Source organism: Microtus ochrogaster, chromosome 5 (assembly GCF_000317375.1).
Source record: "Microtus ochrogaster isolate Prairie Vole_2 chromosome 5, MicOch1.0, whole genome shotgun sequence".
Lineage (NCBI taxonomy): Eukaryota > Metazoa > Chordata > Mammalia > Rodentia > Cricetidae > Microtus > Microtus ochrogaster.
In genome coordinates, this window is record NC_022012.1 from 84,536,038 (window position 1) to 84,544,172 (window position 8,135).

Consider the following 8,135-nt stretch of genomic DNA (forward strand, 5'->3'; position numbering starts at 1 on the left):
TCTGTGTCAGGAAGTGATCAGCTCTGTGTCAGGAAAGTGATCAGCTCTGTGTCAGGAAGTGAGGTGGAGAACTGAGATTTGGATTGCAGAAGGTACATTTTATCTCACTGAATCTTTGATTGTAATGTAAATTCTGTTTATGGAATCTGAGAGAGGCCACAGACACTTCCTGGGGAGGACATTCCTTCATCTCAGGCAGCTATTTCTTCTCTTATCCCATGAGATCCTATCCTACTTGTGAGCACATGTCCTCCACTAGTTCTAACCTGAGTTTCAATCCCAAACTCCACTTGAGTCAAAATATATTTGCTTCTAACTTCCACGCAGATGTAAAAATAATGTGTTGAAGGACAATTTTATCAAGGCCCAAGAAGACGTGCAGCTTTGAGAAATGTTTCCATTCGTTTTTTTTCTTTTTAGTATTTGTATATGTATTTTCACACGCCACCATGTGTGAGCGGCCTTCAGAAGCCAACTTGCAGGAATCACTTCTCTCCTTCCACATGTAGGTCCCTGGGATGGAACTCGGGTCGTCAGTCTTGGGGGCGGGGATCTGTACTAGCTGAATCATCTCACTTGTGACATGTGACCTGGTGTGTTATGTCTACTCTCCGACTGCCTGATGTTGAAAAGAATTCCTAAACAGCCGTTATTTATAGTTCTTGGAGAAAGCAACAATTGTGAATTGTGAGACTAATTGTGAGCATGTGTACCTTACAATACCCATGGCGTTCCAGGACAAGAAGATTCCTATAGTGAGGCCCTGCAGCTTGATAAACATTGCCTTCCCGGATGTTTCCAGAACATTCCTAAACAATATGTGAAAACCTCAAGATTCAGTCTTTAGAAGAGAAATGTGTTAAGGGAAAAATTGAAGAGGTCCAGGGAAGAATACTAAAAAAATAAAACCAAAAACATTAGATCTACTCTTTGCAATAGAGCTTCAGACATCCTAAAATTCTTCCAACACCAGTACAGCTAAGTAAATTTATAATAAATAAAACATAAACCTGTGATGTTTCGAAACCATGTGGTGTTAGTTCAGCCATTCCCCCGCAGAACTCATTTGGGAGAATTCAACACCGGTTTTGACTTTGTGCCGTACTGGCTTAAGGAGTCATGATCTGACAATAAACTGTGTAGACTCGTTTCCTAAAAATAAATAAATCAAAGTGTAAAGTGTACCATTTCCAGCCACGAAGTGGCTTAGCATTCATGTAGAAATTTGTTTCGGAGAAGCAGCGTATAGCTAAGGAGTGTGCTGCAGAAACGTTCATTCTGCGGTGAACGTGGAGTCGGCTTGTTTTCTCCTGAGCTGACGATGCCATTAAGTCATCACTGCAGCAACCGCTGCACCGGAACTCTCACGGAAGTTACATAGAGCAACAAGCAAAGCACAAGGCGAAAACACCATTCATTCCGCTTCCCTCCAAATAAATGCTAGCACGTCCTGTGAGAATTGTGTCTGTGTTAGAAACATGAACCTCATTGACATTTTTAATTTTCCTATTGAGCTTATTACAGGCAAATTCAAAATTAAATAAGACTAACCTCTGAATGTCAACCAGTTCACCTGCCTCTCCTTTAAATCCTGTGATCCATGTCTAGATTTTTCTAAACTGTTGTAACATTAAGGAGATCTGGGAGTGACTTAAAATGCTGAACATGTGGGTGGTCTCTGTACTTGTCAGGAGATAATTTACTTAAACTGGGAAAAACAATAGCATCTAAAAATTGATATTCCCTGTTGTACTTTAAAAATATTAAAATATTTTATCTCACAAATGTTGATTCCTTTTACATGGCTTTAAATTACTGTTAAGTTTGTTTATCTTGTGTGTATGAGTGTTTTGCCTGTGTGTACATATGTACACCACATGCTTGCCTATGGAGAGTTGGGAGCCACCATGTGGCTACTGGCAGCAGATCTCAGATCCTCTCTGAGAACAGCAAGTGCTCTTAACCACGGAGCCATCTCTTCAGCCCCTCCTGTGTGGTGATTCTCAATTTAATTCAAAATGCCAGGATGAGTGAAATTATTTTCCTCTTCATAGAAAGACCTGGATGCTGGAATGTTCTGACATAAGACTTGTTATCTGGACATTATGAAGGGAATCTGCTAAGTACCTGGCTTGTTTTCAGGTTATGATTTCTGCTTCTACCGCTTACATTTAGTGTATAGTAAACAAGCAACCAGTGACCTGGAAATAAAGGAATGGAGATTATTAAAAACTCCAACACTAAAGTGGATGATGAGGGCAACAATTAAGAAATCAATCTAGACTCATTTATGCAGATAAACTTTGTGAATTTGTCTCTAGGAAACAGATATAAGGAGATAATTGATATTTCAATAGATTATGCATTTCTGCATCAAAATATAGCCCACAACATGTCAATCAAACCTCTACAAAATTTGCTGATGTGTTTGAAGTTTAAAATGATGTCACTGTTGTCGTGTTAAAACTCTGAGTCCTCTCTTTATATAGTAGAACTAAATTTTGCATGACGTTGCCTTTAAACTAATGTTGCTTAAGGGGTTGTTTACTTTAATATTAGCACAACTGCAATAATTTATATATTGTTACCAACCATTTTTAATTGAAGAACTGCATATACTATCTTAAAGTCTTATGAAAATTGAGAATATGCTAGAAGACCTGTTTATAAAAGAAACAATTTATGTCTCACCTTTCCTGGACAAAAGCTAATGATTATCTGTTGTTAAGTAAAAGGGGTGAGGGTAATGTTTTTAAATGTTGTGACTTTATGGCTGGGGAACAATTATAAATCTATAACTTGAATGAGACACTCCTAGATTAAGTGATTAAGTGATCATCAGCATTCCATTAAGTTGCAATGGGCATTTGATCCTCATTTTGATTTTACAGAGCATAAATACCTTGTAAGTTTGTCATATTGTCATATGCATTAAGTTGTGTTTATAAATACTTCTGGGAGAGATTTTCATGTGAAAAATACGTAGATGAAATTTAAATGATCAATCTATTGTGACCATAGATGTTGGTTAACCGTCTCCTCTGCCCATCGGGCAGTGCTAGGAGCTATGCTGGCCGCTAGAAAAGAAGAAGATGAAGGAGAAGGAGGAGAAAGAGGATGAAGAGAAGAAGGAGAAGAAGAAGAAGAAGAAGAAGAAGAAGAAGAAGAAGAAGAAGAAGAAGAAGAAGAAGAAGAAGAAGAAGAAGAAGAAGAAGGTGGCAAAGACGACGCAGCAGCATTGCAAGTCCTGAGGATCCAGTCTGAATACAGAAAGCCAATACCATAGAGTCAAGACAACACCCTTTTTTCATTGCCTCTTCAATTATTCTGTGCAATTATTTCAATTCACATTTTGTCTTGTTTCCATTGCTTTTCTTCCTATCACACAAATATGCCCCAACAATGACACATTCAAGATGCTACGCATGTGATTTGTGTACTAGACAGAAGAGGATTGGAGACCATAGTCTAACAACCTTGTCAACATTAAAAACTGCGGAATGAGATTGATACTTAAGGAATTGATTCTTTATCAAGCTTAGTAAACACCTTGTGACTCACATCCTATCTCAGTTCATATTGGATCTTTATAGGTACGAGATGTCTGTGATGTAAATAAACACAATCAACACTTCAGTATCCATCGTCAACAATTATCTACCACAATCTCAATCAATCTAAGACTGAGTACTGAAGAAAAAAATCTATTTTAAAGAACTTACCATGAAAATACCTTAAAAGAAATTCAGAACTTAGAAGCAGATACAAATAAGTTAACTCACATAGTCTTGTCTGTGTTGCCCCTGTGTGTGTATATTCCACAATCCTTTAGTATATGCCTATAATAGTGTCCAAAATGTGCTTTTCAAATTTAATGTGAAGTGTAGGAGTGAACAATACAGAAAGTAAAACCCACAGAAACATAGAAGCTCTGGATTAAGCAATTCTTAAAGTACAAAGATCTATTGTCTTCAGGAAAGAGGCGGATGATGCTTTACAAACAACACATCACTGACTTAAGTTATGTTGGAGGCTTCCCAGGAGACCCGGTGCATTGCTATGGAAGCCACATCCTTCCGTGAACAGGAGAGTCACAGATTTCTGAATGCACAACCCAGTTCAAATGATGTCAGTACTTACCCCTGGAGAAACGACTTCCCATGTCAACTACACTTCCAGGTCTTGTCTAATCTCTCACAGACTAGATTCAAATTAAACTGACCGATGAAGAAAGAGTTAATTTGCAGTGTCCAGCTCTGCGGACTTCAAACAAACTGTCTTCTCCTCATCCTGAAAGAATTCTACATCATAGCCAAGCCTAGTTACTGTCTACATTGTGTCTTCAGGAGCTGACTCATCCTAAGCTCTGCTCGTATGCCTTATCATTATCTTGTCCAAAGACAAAATGCACTTTGAATTCAGATGTGAATGTCCTCGGAGTTGAGAAGCTTGGGAAAGGCACCAGTACTCTGGTGCAAAAAGCAGAGCCCTGAGGGAAATCTTAACAGCCAGTGTGGGTGGTTTCCCCCTCTAGAAATACCAGTTGGAAGACAAATGAACAAAAACAAACAAAATTTTCAGTATCTTCATGCAAATGATTATTCTTAGTGGTTTATTTTATTTCAAACTTAGTCACAGTCATATTGACTTTTTAAGTTCTCATAGAGCCATTAATATAAAATGATATGACTTCGCTCCCCATTTCATATAAACTACTCACATTCTCTTATGTTTATGAATATTGAGATACTTAAGCGTTCTGTCTAATGAGTTTTACTTTGAGGGAAAAATGAGTGGTCCGACGATTGCACGCTCTTAATACTAAAACGAGCAAGACACCTTTCTGATTGAACATCCCCACTTTGTACCTTAAGACAGGTGTGCTGTAGAGGTGACAGCAATGCAGACAGACAGTTTCTTGGATCTTACATGTTAACATATGAAGACACTTTGTCCCTAAAAATAACATTCTAAAGGCGATCAATGCTACCTCTAAGACTCACATTTTAAAATATCTAGTCTTTAGAAAAATTAAGGGTGGGATGTTTACCTCAAACTTAAAGGGAGGAAACAACCCAAAATATTCTATCAAATCCACCTAAAACTCCCTGCTTCCCATAGTTGTCATAATTCTGGAGTAAACTTTCAAGTCCATGACAAAATATTAAACAATTCCCATGGCAGAAATTCAGATTACCAATTGCATCCGAAGATGATGGTAGCTCTTTAGTCCAAAATGTTTCATAAGGTCCAACCCATCTGCCACAGCAGAACAATGATTCAGGAATTCAAAATTATTTCTGCATTCATTACCCAACATTCTCACAGTCTGTATTAAAAATAGTTGACACACAGGAAGTCCCCGGTTAGCATCTCCTTCAGGTTTTAAGGAACTCAAATTATTGAGTCTTCTTTCTAAGAAGCAGTGAGGATGTCAAAGCAACACCTATCTAACCATTCAGAGAGAAGTCTCTCACCCAGACCAGTGGACTTCCATTCATAACGCAGGAGGACCGGATTCAAACCACCGCCTCTGCAGCCTGTCTTTACCTTGCCGTTTTCCCCTGCTCTGCGGTCTTCTCAGCCTCACAGGACTCTGTCTTTTCTCGTGCTCCTTTCATTGCAGAGTGAGCTGCCTGCTCCTTCATTAAACAGCATTAAAAACAGACTGCCAAGAACTCCCCAGTGCAGCATGCTCTAACGGGGCGATTGCTCCAGTTCGCAAGAAACCACACTCAACTGGGATCTACAACATGCAGTCACTGGGAGACTGGCAATTTTTAAATCTAATCACACACACACACACACACACACACACACACACACACACACACTTGTCTGGGTCTGAACTGAACATCCTCAAAAGGAAATGTGAGAAACTAATTCACCGAGAAACCTAAAGGCATTCCCCAAGCTGTGTAAGTTTCTTTAAATATGCCTCACCCAAACCAAGTCCAGTTAAATAAGCATTCACCATGGGTAGCAGTTACTTTATCATTCTGATGACAAAATGATGCCCAGAGAGGAACTAAGACATGTCTAACATGACAGTCTAAAACAATGTCTTTAAAATTGGGTTGGAATTAAATAAAAATAATACAGATAAGCACAGAGAGCAAGAGATCATCTTTCCCAATCTTTTGTCACGATACCAAAGTGCATCTATCACCTTAAAATGCATTTAGACTCACTCTCCAGAAATACAAAAATAACCAGTCAGTCAAAGCAATTAAAAAGTAAAAGAAGAAGAGGACAGAGGAAATGAGAACCAACATAAGCATTACATACCTTGAAGAGCTACATAGCCCTGAGCACACAGGGTCTCTCACAGGTAGCCCACTTTGGGATCACTCCGCTGTTTGAACAACGCATAACCAGAGCGTGTGCCTTCCAAATGACTGGTTTTTTTTTTCTCCATGAAAACAACATTAGCTAAAATGCTATCCAGACACCCCAGCCCTAGGGTAGTGCAATACTGAAGAAGAAAAGTGTGTATGAAAGGCTTTCTGACTTTTACAGAATTAGAAAAGAATGAATGCCTTTTCTGTCATGTCTTCTCTCTCTCACTTAAAGCAGTAACAGCAGATTTGATCTCCAAGGCAGATGAGGAAGGGGTGGGCACAATTTAGATTTGTTCTGCATTGGAGCAAAAATTTAAAAAAAAAATACAGATTGATTTCAATCTTGGGGGCTGTCATTCTTGCTTGCAGAAGCAGAGTACGGTGAGAAGTCAGACAGGAAAATGACCATCTCCATCTGTAGCTCAATCTTAGGGAGATCATTTCTAGCAGCCTTGAGCCTCCCACCCCGCCACCCTGTAACTTTCCTCTTTGCTTTGCCTTTCAACTTACACTCTGGCCTTACTCTGTATCTGGAGAAGGTGATCAAGGTTTGAACGTAACACACCTGAGACATAAATTACCAAGTCACAATTTCTCTTCCCAAGAAACTTTTTTAAACGCTTGCCTAATTCAAATCCAATCCTACCGCCACATTTATGAAATGAGACCTCTAACCTTAAATTGGAGGCTGCTATGAAAATTATTTCAAGTTTTTAAAATTAAAATAAAAATATTATTATCCCCCCCCCAACCCCTTGGGATCCAGGACATCTTGATGACAAGACAGAGACAAGTTTCCATTTTCTCTATAGCTTTTTTTTCCCAACTGAATTAAGAGAATTTCCAAACTTGGCACTACAAAACCCATATAAAATTACTGGAAACTTCTCTTACGGAAAGCATCATCTCTTTTAATTCCCCTCCCAGTTTTCAATTTCTGCTTGATTTGGGGGAAGGGAAATCCACCCTTCCTTCGGCGAGACATAGAGAGAGAAGATAAACAAGACAGAGACACAAACAGTTCAAAGCGAAAGCACACTTAGATGGTAGAAAGAAGGGGAGGGGGGCAGAAACAGACAGCCCCAACAGTGAGACACAAAAGGCGTGCGATGTTCACGTCGGAAGAGTTGGCGTTTTTACCTGAAGGAACAGAGAGGAGTTACTCAGCGTCCGGGTGCCTTGACTGACTGGATTTCGTTTGGGGTTTTTGTGAATAATTATTGTTTCTCAGTGAATGCTTTGGTTGGGCCAGTTTGGTTTGTAACTTGCCTCTGATGTTTGGTCGATTTATTTAACTGCTAGCGAAAGGAGCCCTCGGCTTGGAGGCAGGGGTCCTCTCGCAGCCCAGACACAGCCCTGGTGGGGACTTTCACCGCTCCGGACGCTTGGAGGTCGTCGCTAAAGAGCCTGCCCGCCAATCCGGACTGCTGAACTCTTGTCTTTCTGTATGCCTGTCAGTCTGTCCGCACCAGGAAGAGAGAGAGAGTGTGTGTGTGTCCCGGCTTTGCTCCGCTCCTCTCTCGGGAGTAGCCACTGTCTCCGGTTGCCAGTTCTTGCGCTGATCTGCCTGTCCCTCCGCGTCCTGCAGTCCCACTAGCAATGCAGGGATCAGGTTCCTATCGTCGGAGCCCGCAGCGTCTCTGCTACTTTGCGCTCTGGCCACTTCTTGGGGTTGGGTGGGCGGAGGTGACTGCAGGGAGCGAGTGTGCGGGGCTGGCTGTCCTGTCTCTCCCTCTCCCTCTCTCTGCCCACTGAGTGCTCCCCGTGTCTGTTTCTCTCTCTCTCTCTCTCTCT

General features: G+C 40.5%; 1 protein-coding gene across 6 annotated transcripts in view; it reads right to left on the bottom strand.

Moving 5' to 3' along the window:
- Positions 1-8,135, bottom strand: part of Arpp21 (cAMP regulated phosphoprotein 21) — a 160,853-nt gene that overhangs the window by 151,809 nt on the left and 909 nt on the right. Inside the window, exon 1 of one of the 6 annotated variants that reach the window (XM_013346553.2) lies at positions 7,482-8,110. The exons of 1 other annotated variant lie outside the window; for it this stretch is intronic. The gene's annotated coding sequence lies outside the window, so the exon portion shown is untranslated. Of the gene's footprint in view, positions 1-4,140; positions 4,433-5,477; positions 5,502-5,550; positions 5,738-6,288; positions 6,932-7,481; positions 8,111-8,135 lie in introns of those variants that run through there. 4 more of the 6 variants (XM_026778930.1, XM_026778931.1, XM_013346554.2 and 1 more) reach the window with 4 other exon arrangements.